Below are 13,724 nucleotides of genomic sequence, written 5' to 3' on the forward strand. Positions count from 1 at the left end.
TAGACAGATAGAATGTTCTGGTCTATGACATCACAGCATGTCTGTGTGAGAGGGAGTCTAGACTAGACAGATAGAATGTTCTGGTCTATGACATCACAGCATGTCTGTGTAAGAGGGAGTCTAGACTAGACAGATAGAATGTTCTGGTCTATGACATCACAGCATGTCTGTGTGAGAGGGAGTCTAGACTAGACAGATAGAATGTTCTGGTCTATGACATCACAGCATCTCTGTGTGAGAGGGAGTCTAGATTAGACAGATAGAATGTTCTGTGTGTGAGAGGGAGTCTAGACTAGACAGATAGAATGTTCTGTGTGTGAGAGGGAGTCTAGACTAGACAGATAGAATGTTCTGTGTGTGAGAGGGAGTCTAGACTAGACAGATAGAATGTTCTGGTGTGAGAGGGAGTCTAGACTAGACAGATAGAATGTTCTGGTGTGAGAGGGAGTCTAGACTAGACAGATAGAATGTTCTGGTGTGAGAGGGAGTCTAGACTAGACAGATAGAATGTTCTGGTCTATGACATCACAGCATGTCTGTGTGAGAGGGAGTCTAGACTAGACAGATAGAATGTTCTGGTCTATGACATCACAGCATGTCTGTGTGAGAGAGAGTCTAGACTAGACAGATAGAATGTTCTGTGTGTGTGAGAGGGAGTCTAGACTAGACAGATAGAATGTTCTGTGTGTGAGAAGGATTCTAGACTAGACAGATAGAATGTTCTGTGTGTGAGAGGGAGTCTAGACTAGACAGATAGAATGTTCTGTGTGTGAGAGGGAGTCTAGACTAGACAGATAGAATGTTCTGTGTGTGAGAGGGAGTCTAGACTAGACAGATAGAATGTTCTGTGTGTGAGAGGGAGTCTAGACTAGACAGATAGAATGTTCTGGTGTGAGAGGGAGTCTAGTCTAGACAGATAGAATGTTCTGGTGTTAGAGGGAGTCTAGACTAGACAGATAGAATGTTCTGGTGTGAGAGGGAGTCTAGACTAGACAGATAGAATGTTCTGGTCTATGACATCACAGCATGTCTGTGTGAGAGGGAGTCTAGACTAGACAGATAGAATGTTCTGGTCTATGACATCACAGCATGTCTGTGTGAGAGGGAGTCTAGACTAGACAGATAGAATGTTCTGGTCTATGACATCACAGCATGTCTGTGTGAGAGGGAGTCTAGACTAGACAGATAGAATGTTCTGGTCTATGACATCACAGCATGTCTGTGTGAGAGGGAGTCTAGACTAGACAGATAGAATGTTCTGGTCTATGACATCACAGCATCTCTGTGTGAGAGGGAGTCTAGACTAGACAGATAGAATGTTCTGTGTGTGAGAGGGAGTCTAGACTAGACAGATAGAATGTTCTGTGTGTGAGAGGGAGTCTAGACTAGACAGATAGAATGTTCTGTGTGTGAGAGGGAGTCTAGACTAGACAGATAGAATGTTCTGGTGTGAGAGGGAGTCTAGACTAGACAGATAGAATGTTCTGGTGTGAGAGGGAGTCTAGACTAGACAGATAGAATGTTCTGGTGTGAGAGGGAGTCTAGACTAGACAGATAGAATGTTCTGGTCTATGACATCACAGCATGTCTGTGTGAGAGGGAGTCTAGACTAGACAGATAGAATGTTCTGGTCTATGAAATCACAGCATCTCTGTGTGAGAGGGAGTCTAGACTAGACAGATAGAATGTTCTGTGTGTGAGAGGGAGTCTAGACTAGACAGATAGAATGTTCTGGTCTATGACATCACAGCATGTCTGTGTGAGAGGGAGTCTAGACTAGACAGATAGAATGTTCTGGTCTATGACATCACAGCATGTCTGTGTGAGAGGGAGTCTAGACTAGACAGATAGAATGTTCTGGTGTGAGAGGGAGTCTAGACTAGACAGATAGAATGTTCTGGTCTATGACATCACAGCATGTCTGTGTGAGAGGGAGTCTAGACTAGACAGATAGAATGTTCTGGTCTATGACATCACAGCATGTCTGTGTGAGAGGGAGTCTAGACTAGACAGATAGAATGTTCTGGTCTATGACATCACAGCATGTCTGTGTGAGAGGGAGTCTAGACTAGACAGATAGAATGTTCTGGTCTATGACATCACAGCATCTCTGTGTGAGAGGGAGTCTAGACTAGACAGATAGAATGTTCTGTGTGTGAGAGGGAGTCTAGACTAGACAGATAGAATGTTCTGTGTGTGAGAGGGAGTCTAGACTAGACAGATAGAATGTTCTGTGTGTGAGAGGGAGTCTAGACTAGACAGATAGAATGTTCTGGTGTGAGAGGGAGTCTAGACTAGACAGATAGAATGTTCTGGTGTGAGAGGGAGTCTAGACTAGACAGATAGAATGTTCTGGTGTGAGAGGGAGTCTAGACTAGACAGATAGAATGTTCTGGTCTATGACATCACAGCATGTCTGTGTGAGAGGGAGTCTAGACTAGACAGATAGAATGTTCTGGTCTATGACATCACAGCATGTCTGTGTGAGAGGGAGTCTAGACTAGACAGATAGAATGTTCTGTGTGTGAGAGGGAGTCTAGACTAGACAGATAGAATGTTCTGTGTGTGAGAAGGATTCTAGACTAGACAGATAGAATGTTCTGTGTGTGAGAGGGAGTCTAGGCTAGACAGATAGAATGTTCTGGTGTGAGAGGGAGTCTAGACTAGACAGATAGAATGTTCTGGTGTGAGAGGGAGTCTAGACTAGACAGATATATAGAATGTTCTTGTGTGAGAGGGAGTCTAGACTAGACAGATAGAATGTTCTGGTCTATGACATCACAGCATGTCTGTGTGAGAGGGAGTCTAGACTAGACAGATATAATGTTCTAGTCAATGACATCACAGCATGTCTGTGTGAGAGGGAGTCTAGACTAGACAGATAGAATGTTCTGTGTGTGAGAGGGAGTCTAGACTAGACAGATAGAATGTTCTGTGTGTGAGAGGGAGTCTAGACTAGACAGATAGAATGTTCTGGTGTGAGAGGGAGTCTAGTCTAGACAGATAGAATGTTCTGGTGTTAGAGGGAGTCTAGACTAGACAGATAGAATGTTCTGGTGTGAGAGGGAGTCTAGACTAGACAGATAGAATGTTCTGGTCTATGACATCACAGCATGTCTGTGTGAGAGGGAGTCTAGACTAGACAGATAGAATGTTCTGGTCTATGACATCACAGCATGTCTGTGTGAGAGGGAGTCTAGACTAGACAGATAGAATGTTCTGGTCTATGACATCACAGCATGTCTGTGTGAGAGGGAGTCTAGACTAGACAGATAGAATGTTCTGGTCTATGACATCACAGCATGTCTGTGTGAGAGGGAGTCTAGACTAGACAGATAGAATGTTCTGGTCTATGACATCACAGCATGTCTGTGTGAGAGGGAGTCTAGACTAGACAGATAGAATGTTCTGGTCTATGACATCACAGCATGTCTGTGTGAGAGGGAGTCTAGACTAGACAGATAGAATGTTCTAGTCTATGACATCACAGCATGTCTGTGTGAGAGGGAGTCTAGACTAGACAGATAGAATGTTCTGTGTGTGAGAGGGAGTCTAGACTAGACAGATAGAATGTTCTGGTGTGAGAGGGAGTCTAGACTAGACAGATAGAATGTTCTGGTCTATGACATCACAGCATGTCTGTGTGAGAGGGAGTCTAGACTAGACAGATAGAATGTTCTGGTCTATGACATCACAGCATGTCTGTGTGAGAGGGAGTCTAGACTAGACAGATAGAATGTTCTGGTCTATGACATCACAGCATGTCTGTGTGAGAGGGAGTCTAGACTAGACAGATAGAATGTTCTGGTGTGAGAGGGAGTCTAGACTAGACAGATAGAATGTTCTGGTGTGAGAGGGAGTCTAGACTAGACAGATAGATAGAATGTTCTTGTGTGAGAGGGAGTCTAGACTAGACAGATAGAATGTTCTGGTCTATGACATCACAGCATGTCTGTGTGAGAGGGAGTCTAGACTAGACAGATATAATGTTCTGGTCTATGACATCACAGCATGTCTGTGTGAGAGGGAGTCTAGACTAGACAGATAGAATGTTCTGTGTGTGAGAGGGAGTCTAGACTAGACAGATAGAATGTTCTGTGTGTGAGAGGGAGTCTAGACTAGACAGATAGAATGTTCTGTGTGTGAGAGGGAGTCTAGACTAGACAGATAGAATGTTCTGGTGTCAGAGGGTGTCTAGACTAGACAGATAGAATGTTCTGGTGTGAGAGGGAGTCTAGACTAGACAGATAGAATGTTCTGGTGTGAGAGGGAGTCTAGACTAGACAGATAGAATGTTCTGGTCTATGACATCACAGCATGTCTGTGTGAGAGGGAGTCTAGACTAGACAGATAGAATGTTCTGGTCTATGACATCACAGCATGTCTGTGTGAGAGGGAGTCTAGACTAGACAGATAGAATGTTCTGGTCTATGACATCACAGCATGTCTGTGTGAGAGGGAGTCAAGACTAGACAGATAGAATGTTCTGGTCTATGACATCACAGCATGTCTGTGTGAGAGGGAGTCTAGACTAGACAGATATAATGTTCTGGTCTATGACATCACAGCATGTCTGTGTGAGAGGGAGTCTAGACTAGACAGATAGAATTTTCTGGTCTATGACATCACAGCATGTCTGTGTGAGAGGGAGTCTAGACTAGACAGATAGAATGTTCTGGTCTATGACATCACAGCATGTCTGTGTGAGAGGGAGTCAAGACTAGACAGATAGAATGTTCTGGTCTATGACATCACAGCATGTCTGTGTGAGAGGGAGTCTAGACTAGACAGATATAATGTTCTGGTCTATGACATCACAGCATGTCTGTGTGAGAGGGAGTCTAGACTAGACAGATAGAATTTTCTGGTCTATGACATCACAGCATGTCTGTGTGAGAGGGAGTCTAGACTAGACAGATAGAATGTTCTGGTCTATGACATCACAGCATGTCTGTGTGAGAGGGAGTCTAGACTAGACAGATAGAATGTTCTGGTGTGAGAGGGAGTCTAGACTAGACAGATAGAATGTTCTGGTGTGAGAGGGAGTCTAGACTAGACAGATAGAATGTTCTGGTCTATGACATCACAGCATGTCTGTGTGAGAGGGAGTCTAGACTAGACAGATAGAATGTTCTGGTCTATGACATCACAGCATGTCTGTGTGAGAGGGAGTCTAGACTAGACAGATAGAATGTTCTGGTCTATGACATCACAGCATGTCTGTGTGAGAGGGAGTCTAGACTAGACAGATAGAATGTTCTGGTCTATGACATCACAGCATGTCTGTGTGAGAGGGAGTCTAGACTAGACAGATAGAATGTTCTGGTCTATGACATCACAGCATGTCTGTGTGAGAGGGAGTCTAGACTAGACAGATAGAATGTTCTGGTGTGAGAGGGAGTCTAGACTAGACAGATAGAATGTTCTGGTGTGAGAGGGAGTCTAGACTAGACAGATAGAATGTTCTGGTCTATGACATCACAGCATGTCTGTGTGAGAGGGAGTCTAGACTAGACAGATAGAATGTTCTGGTCTATGACATCACAGCATGTCTGTGTGAGAGGGAGTCTAGACTAGACAGATATAATGTTCTGGTCAATGACATCACAGCATGTCTGTGTGAGAGGGAGTCTAGACTAGACAGATAGAATGTTCTGTGTGTGAGAGGGAGTCTAGACTAGACAGATAGAATGTTCTGTGTGTGAGAGGGAGTCTAGACTAGACAGATAGAATGTTCTGTGTGTGAGAGGGAGTCTAGACTAGACAGATAGAATGTTCTGGTGTGAGAGGGAGTCTAGTCTAGACAGATAGAATGTTCTGGTGTTAGAGGGAGTCTAGACTAGACAGATAGAATGTTCTGGTGTGAGAGGGAGTCTAGACTAGACAGATAGAATGTTCTGGTCTATGACATCACAGCATGTCTGTGTGAGAGGGAGTCTAGACTAGACAGATAGAATGTTCTGGTCTATGACATCACAGCATGTCTGTGTGAGAGGGAGTCTAGACTAGACAGATAGAATGTTCTGGTCTATGACATCACAGCATGTCTGTGTGAGAGGGAGTCTAGACTAGACAGATAGAATGTTCTGGTCTATGACATCACAGCATGTCTGTGTGAGAGGGAGTCTAGACTAGACAGATAGAATGTTCTGGTCTATGACATCACAGCATGTCTGTGTAAGAGGGAGTCTAGACTAGACAGATAGAATGTTCTGGTCTATGACATCACAGCATGTCTGTGTGAGAGGGAGTCTAGACTAGACAGATAGAATGTTCTGGTCTATGACATCACAGCATCTCTGTGTGAGAGGGAGTCTAGATTAGACAGATAGAATGTTCTGTGTGTGAGAGGGAGTCTAGACTAGACAGATAGAATGTTCTGTGTGTGAGAGGGAGTCTAGACTAGACAGATAGAATGTTCTGTGTGTGAGAGGGAGTCTAGACTAGACAGATAGAATGTTCTGGTGTGAGAGGGAGTCTAGACTAGACAGATAGAATGTTCTGGTGTGAGAGGGAGTCTAGACTAGACAGATAGAATGTTCTGGTGTGAGAGGGAGTCTAGACTAGACAGATAGAATGTTCTGGTCTATGACATCACAGCATGTCTGTGTGAGAGGGAGTCTAGACTAGACAGATAGAATGTTCTGGTCTATGACATCACAGCATGTCTGTGTGAGAGAGAGTCTAGACTAGACAGATAGAATGTTCTGTGTGTGTGAGGGAGTCTAGACTAGACAGATAGAATGTTCTGGTGTGAGAGGGAGTCTAGTCTAGACAGATAGAATGTTCTGGTGTTAGAGGGAGTCTAGACTAGACAGATAGAATGTTCTGGTGTGAGAGGGAGTCTAGACTAGACAGATAGAATGTTCTGGTCTATGACATCACAGCATGTCTGTGTGAGAGGGAGTCTAGACTAGACAGATAGAATGTTCTGGTCTATGACATCACAGCATGTCTGTGTGAGAGGGAGTCTAGACTAGACAGATAGAATGTTCTGGTCTATGACATCACAGCATGTCTGTGTGAGAGGGAGTCTAGACTAGACAGATAGAATGTTCTGGTCTATGACATCACAGCATGTCTGTGTGAGAGGGAGTCTAGACTAGACAGATAGAATGTTCTAGTCTATGACATCACAGCATGTCTGTGTAAGAGGGAGTCTAGACTAGACAGATAGAATGTTCTGGTCTATGACATCACAGCATGTCTGTGTGAGAGGGAGTCTAGACTAGACAGATAGAATGTTCTGGTCTATGACATCACAGCATCTCTGTGTGAGAGGGAGTCTAGATTAGACAGATAGAATGTTCTGTGTGTGAGAGGGAGTCTAGACTAGACAGATAGAATGTTCTGTGTGTGAGAGGGAGTCTAGACTAGACAGATAGAATGTTCTGTGTGTGAGAGGGAGTCTAGACTAGACAGATAGAATGTTCTGGTGTGAGAGGGAGTCTAGACTAGACAGATAGAATGTTCTGGTGTGAGAGGGAGTCTAGACTAGACAGATAGAATGTTCTGGTGTGAGAGGGAGTCTAGACTAGACAGATAGAATGTTCTGGTCTATGACATCACAGCATGTCTGTGTGAGAGGGAGTCTAGACTAGACAGATAGAATGTTCTGGTCTATGACATCACAGCATGTCTGTGTGAGAGAGAGTCTAGACTAGACAGATAGAATGTTCTGTGTGTGTGAGAGGGAGTCTAGACTAGACAGATAGAATGTTCTGTGTGTGAGAAGGATTCTAGACTAGACAGATAGAATGTTCTGTGTGTGAGAGGGAGTCTAGACTAGACAGATAGAATGTTCTGTGTGTGAGAGGGAGTCTAGACTAGACAGATAGAATGTTCTGTGTGTGAGAGGGAGTCTAGACTAGACAGATAGAATGTTCTGTGTGTGAGAGGGAGTCTAGACTAGACAGATAGAATGTTCTGGTGTGAGAGGGAGTCTAGTCTAGACAGATAGAATGTTCTGGTGTTAGAGGGAGTCTAGACTAGACAGATAGAATGTTCTGGTGTGAGAGGGAGTCTAGACTAGACAGATAGAATGTTCTGGTCTATGACATCACAGCATGTCTGTGTGAGAGGGAGTCTAGACTAGACAGATAGAATGTTCTGGTCTATGACATCACAGCATGTCTGTGTGAGAGGGAGTCTAGACTAGACAGATAGAATGTTCTGGTCTATGACATCACAGCATGTCTGTGTGAGAGGGAGTCTAGACTAGACAGATAGAATGTTCTGGTCTATGACATCACAGCATGTCTGTGTGAGAGGGAGTCTAGACTAGACAGATAGAATGTTCTGGTCTATGACATCACAGCATCTCTGTGTGAGAGGGAGTCTAGACTAGACAGATAGAATGTTCTGTGTGTGAGAGGGAGTCTAGACTAGACAGATAGAATGTTCTGTGTGTGAGAGGGAGTCTAGACTAGACAGATAGAATGTTCTGTGTGTGAGAGGGAGTCTAGACTAGACAGATAGAATGTTCTGGTGTGAGAGGGAGTCTAGACTAGACAGATAGAATGTTCTGGTGTGAGAGGGAGTCTAGACTAGACAGATAGAATGTTCTGGTGTGAGAGGGAGTCTAGACTAGACAGATAGAATGTTCTGGTCTATGACATCACAGCATGTCTGTGTGAGAGGGAGTCTAGACTAGACAGATAGAATGTTCTGGTCTATGAAATCACAGCATCTCTGTGTGAGAGGGAGTCTAGACTAGACAGATAGAATGTTCTGTGTGTGAGAGGGAGTCTAGACTAGACAGATAGAATGTTCTGTGTGTGAGAGGGAGTCTAGACTAGACAGATAGAATGTTCTGTGTGTGAGAGGGAGTCTAGACTAGACAGATAGAATGTTCTGTGTGTGAGAGGGAGTCTAGACTAGACAGATAGAATGTTCTGGTGTGAGAGGGAGTCTAGACTAGACAGATAGAATGTTCTGGTGTGAGAGGGAGTCTAGACTAGACAGATAGAATGTTCTGGTCTATGACATCACAGCATGTCTGTGTGAGAGGGAGTCTAGACTAGACAGATAGAATGTTCTGGTCTATGACATCACAGCATGTCTGTGTGAGAGGGAGTCTAGACTAGACAGATAGAATGTTCTGTGTGTGAGAGGGAGTCTAGACTAGACAGATAGAATGTTCTGTGTGTGAGAAGGATTCTAGACTAGACAGATAGAATGTTCTGTGTGTGAGAGGGAGTCTAGACTAGACAGATAGAATGTTCTGGTGTGAGAGGGAGTCTAGACTAGACAGATAGAATATTCTGGTGTGAGAGGGAGTCTAGACTAGACAGATATATAGAATGTTCTTGTGTGAGAGGGAGTCTAGACTAGACAGATAGAATGTTCTGGTCTATGACATCACAGCATGTCTGTGTGAGAGGGAGTCTAGACTAGACAGATATAATGTTCTGGTCAATGACATCACAGCATGTCTGTGTGAGAGGGAGTCTAGACTAGACAGATAGAATGTTCTGTGTGTGAGAGGGAGTCTAGACTAGACAGATAGAATGTTCTGTGTGTGAGAGGGAGTCTAGACTAGACAGATAGAATGTTCTGTGTGTGAGAGGGAGTCTAGACTAGACAGATAGAATGTTCTGGTCTATGACATCACAGCATGTCTGTGTGAGAGGGAGTCTAGACTAGACAGATAGAATGTTCTGGTCTATGACATCACAGCATGTCTGTGTGAGAGGGAGTCTAGACTAGACAGATAGAATGTTCTGGTCTATGACATCACAGCATGTCTGTGTAAGAGGGAGTCTAGACTAGACAGATAGAATGTTCTGGTCTATGACATCACAGCATGTCTGTGTGAGAGGGAGTCTAGACTAGACAGATAGAATGTTCTGGTCTATGACATCACAGCATCTCTGTGTGAGAGGGAGTCTAGATTAGACAGATAGAATGTTCTGTGTGTGAGAGGGAGTCTAGACTAGACAGATAGAATGTTCTGTGTGTGAGAGGGAGTCTAGACTAGACAGATAGAATGTTCTGTGTGTGAGAGGGAGTCTAGACTAGACAGATAGAATGTTCTGGTGTGAGAGGGAGTCTAGACTAGACAGATAGAATGTTCTGGTGTGAGAGGGAGTCTAGACTAGACAGATAGAATGTTCTGGTGTGAGAGGGAGTCTAGACTAGACAGATAGAATGTTCTGGTCTATGACATCACAGCATGTCTGTGTGAGAGGGAGTCTAGACTAGACAGATAGAATGTTCTGGTCTATGACATCACAGCATGTCTGTGTGAGAGGGAGTCTAGACTAGACAGATAGAATGTTCTGTGTGTGTGAGAGGGAGTCTAGACTAGACAGATAGAATGTTCTGTGTGTGAGAAGGATTCTAGACTAGACAGATAGAATGTTCTGTGTGTGAGAGGGAGTCTAGACTAGACAGATAGAATGTTCTGTGTGTGAGAGGGAGTCTAGACTAGACAGATAGAATGTTCTGTGTGTGAGAGGGAGTCTAGACTAGACAGATAGAATGTTCTGTGTGTGAGAGAGAGTCTAGACTAGACAGATAGAATGTTCTGGTGTGAGAGGGAGTCTAGACTAGACAGATAGAATGTTCTGGTGTTAGAGGGAGTCTAGACTAGACAGATAGAATGTTCTGGTGTGAGAGGGAGTCTAGACTAGACAGATAGAATGTTCTGGTCTATGACATCACAGCATGTCTGTGTGAGAGGGAGTCTAGACTAGACAGATAGAATGTTCTGGTCTATGACATCACAGCATGTCTGTGTGAGAGGGAGTCTAGACTAGACAGATAGAATGTTCTGGTCTATGACATCACAGCATGTCTGTGTGAGAGGGAGTCTAGACTAGACAGATAGAATGTTCTGGTCTATGACATCACAGCATGTCTGTGTGAGAGGGAGTCTAGACTAGACAGATAGAATGTTCTGGTCTATGACATCACAGCATCTCTGTGTGAGAGGGAGTCTAGACTAGACAGATAGAATGTTCTGTGTGTGAGAGGGAGTCTAGACTAGACAGATAGAATGTTCTGTGTGTGAGAGGGAGTCTAGACTAGACAGATAGAATGTTCTGTGTGTGAGAGGGAGTCTAGACTAGACAGATAGAATGTTCTGGTGTGAGAGAGAGTCTAGACTAGACAGATAGAATGTTCTGGTGTGAGAGGGAGTCTAGACTAGACAGATAGAATGTTCTGGTGTGAGAGGGAGTCTAGACTAGACAGATAGAATGTTCTGGTCTATGACATCACAGCATGTCTGTGTGAGAGGGAGTCTAGACTAGACAGATAGAATGTTCTGGTCTATGACATCACAGCATGTCTGTGTGAGAGGGAGTCTAGACTAGAAAGATAGAATGTTCTGTGTGTGAGAGGGAGTCTAGACTAGACAGATAGAATGTTCTGTGTGTGAGAAGGATTCTAGACTAGACAGATAGAATGTTCTGTGTGTGAGAGGGAGTCTAGACTAGACAGATAGAATGTTCTGGTGTGAGAGGGAGTCTAGACTAGACAGATAGAATGTTCTGGTGTGAGAGGGAGTCTAGACTAGACAGATATATAGAATGTTCTTGTGTGAGAGGGAGTCTAGACTAGACAGATAGAATGTTCTGGTCTATGACATCACAGCATGTCTGTGTGAGAGGGAGTCTAGACTAGACAGATATAATGTTCTAGTCAATGACATCACAGCATGTCTGTGTGAGAGGGAGTCTAGACTAGACAGATAGAATGTTCTGTGTGTGAGAGGGAGTCTAGACTAGACAGATAGAATGTTCTGTGTGTGAGAGGGAGTCTAGACTAGACAGATAGAATGTTCTGTGTGTGAGAGGGAGTCTAGACTAGACAGATAGAATGTTCTGGTGTGAGAGGGAGTCTAGACTAGACAGATAGAATGTTCTGGTGTGAGAGGGAGTCTAGACTAGACAGATAGAATGTTCTGGTGTGAGAGGGAGTCTAGACTAGACAGATAGAATGTTCTGGTCTATGACATCACAGCATGTCTGTGTGAGAGGGAGTCTAGACTAGACAGATAGAATGTTCTGGTCTATGACATCACAGCATGTCTGTGTGAGAGGGAGTCTAGACTAGACAGATAGAATGTTCTGTGTGTGTGAGAGGGAGTCTAGACTAGACAGATAGAATGTTCTGTGTGTGAGAAGGATTCTAGACTAGACAGATAGAATGTTCTGTGTGTGAGAGGGAGTCTAGACTAGACAGATAGAATGTTCTGTGTGTGAGAGGGATTCTAGACTAGACAGATAGAATGTTCTGTGTGTGAGAGGGAGTCTAGACTAGACAGATAGAATGTTCTGTGTGTGAGAGGGAGTCTAGACTAGACAGATAGAATGTTCTGGTGTGAGAGGGAGTCTAGTCTAGACAGATAGAATGTTCTGGTGTTAGAGGGAGTCTAGACTAGACAGATAGAATGTTCTGGTGTGAGAGGGAGTCTAGACTAGACAGATAGAATGTTCTGGTCTATGACATCACAGCATGTCTGTGTGAGAGGGAGTCTAGACTAGACAGATAGAATGTTCTGGTCTATGACATCACAGCATGTCTGTGTGAGAGGGAGTCTAGACTAGACAGATAGAATGTTCTGGTCTATGACATCACAGCATGTCTGTGTGAGAGGGAGTCTAGACTAGACAGATAGAATGTTCTGGTCTATGACATCACAGCATGTCTGTGTGAGAGGGAGTCTAGACTAGACAGATAGAATGTTCTGGTCTATGACATCACAGCATCTCTGTGTGAGAGGGAGTCTAGACTAGACAGATAGAATGTTCTGTGTGTGAGAGGGAGTCTAGACTAGACAGATAGAATGTTCTGTGTGTGAGAGGGAGTCTAGACTAGACAGATAGAATGTTCTGTGTGTGAGAGGGAGTCTAGACTAGACAGATAGAATGTTCTGGTGTGAGAGAGAGTCTAGACTAGACAGATAGAATGTTCTGGTGTGAGAGGGAGTCTAGACTAGACAGATAGAATGTTCTGGTGTGAGAGGGAGTCTAGACTAGACAGATAGAATGTTCTGGTCTATGACATCACAGCATGTCTGTGTGAGAGGGAGTCTAGACTAGACAGATAGAATGTTCTGGTCTATGACATCACAGCATGTCTGTGTGAGAGGGAGTCTAGACTAGACAGATAGAATGTTCTGTGTGTGAGAGGGAGTCTAGACTAGACAGATAGAATGTTCTGTGTGTGAGAAGGATTCTAGACTAGACAGATAGAATGTTCTGTGTGTGAGAGGGAGTCTAGACTAGACAGATAGAATGTTCTGGTGTGAGAGGGAGTCTAGACTAGACAGATAGAATGTTCTGGTGTGAGAGGGAGTCTAGACTAGACAGATATATAGAATGTTCTTGTGTGAGAGGGAGTCTAGACTAGACAGATAGAATGTTCTGGTCTATGACATCACAGCATGTCTGTGTGAGAGGGAGTCTAGACTAGACAGATATAATGTTCTAGTCAATGACATCACAGCATGTCTGTGTGAGAGGGAGTCTAGACTAGACAGATAGAATGTTCTGTGTGTGAGAGGGAGTCTAGACTAGACAGATAGAATGTTCTGTGTGTGAGAGGGAGTCTAGACTAGACAGATAGAATGTTCTGGTGTGAGAGGGAGTCTAGTCTAGACAGATAGAATGTTCTGGTGTTAGAGGGAGTCTAGACTAGACAGATAGAATGTTCTGGTGTGAGAGGGAGTCTAGACTAGACAGATAGAATGTTCTGGTCTATGACATCACAGCATG

Source organism: Nansenia antarctica (assembly GCF_963989245.1).
Source record: "Nansenia antarctica genome assembly, chromosome: 6".
Taxonomy (NCBI): domain Eukaryota; kingdom Metazoa; phylum Chordata; class Actinopteri; order Argentiniformes; family Microstomatidae; genus Nansenia; species Nansenia antarctica.